The sequence below is a fragment of the Anneissia japonica genome, unplaced genomic scaffold (genome assembly GCF_011630105.1).
Source record: "Anneissia japonica isolate Jap-2015-1 unplaced genomic scaffold, ASM1163010v1 scaffold288208_len475333_cov186, whole genome shotgun sequence".
Taxonomy (NCBI): Eukaryota; Metazoa; Echinodermata; class Crinoidea; order Comatulida; family Comatulidae; genus Anneissia; species Anneissia japonica.
In genome coordinates, this window is record NW_022728199.1 from 422,180 (window position 1) to 422,582 (window position 403).

Genomic DNA, 403 nt, shown 5'->3' on the forward strand with positions numbered 1-403 from the left:
ATGTGGGAAATTGCACGCATGAATCGTTTGCCCAGGCCCTAATTCGAAAAAAAAGAAATCGAGTATGGGACGCCAATTAAATTAGGTATGGCGCGCACTAAGTGCAATAAAGAGTGAGTAACCTAAAACTAGGGCCTGGAACCCAGGCTAGTGCTGTACATACACTCATCGCTACTGACTGATTTGAATGTATGGTTTAATACACATAAAAGCAACTTGTAGCCTATATTTATTTCCTGTAGTATCTGATCTAGGCTATAGGGCCTATGCATACACTCACGTACGTACCCAGCCAGCCTATTCGTCGGGCCAGCCTGCATTACAGTACATTGACACGAAATGTGCTGCACACATACACTCATCGCTACTAATTTGAATATTATGTGGTTTAATACACATAAAA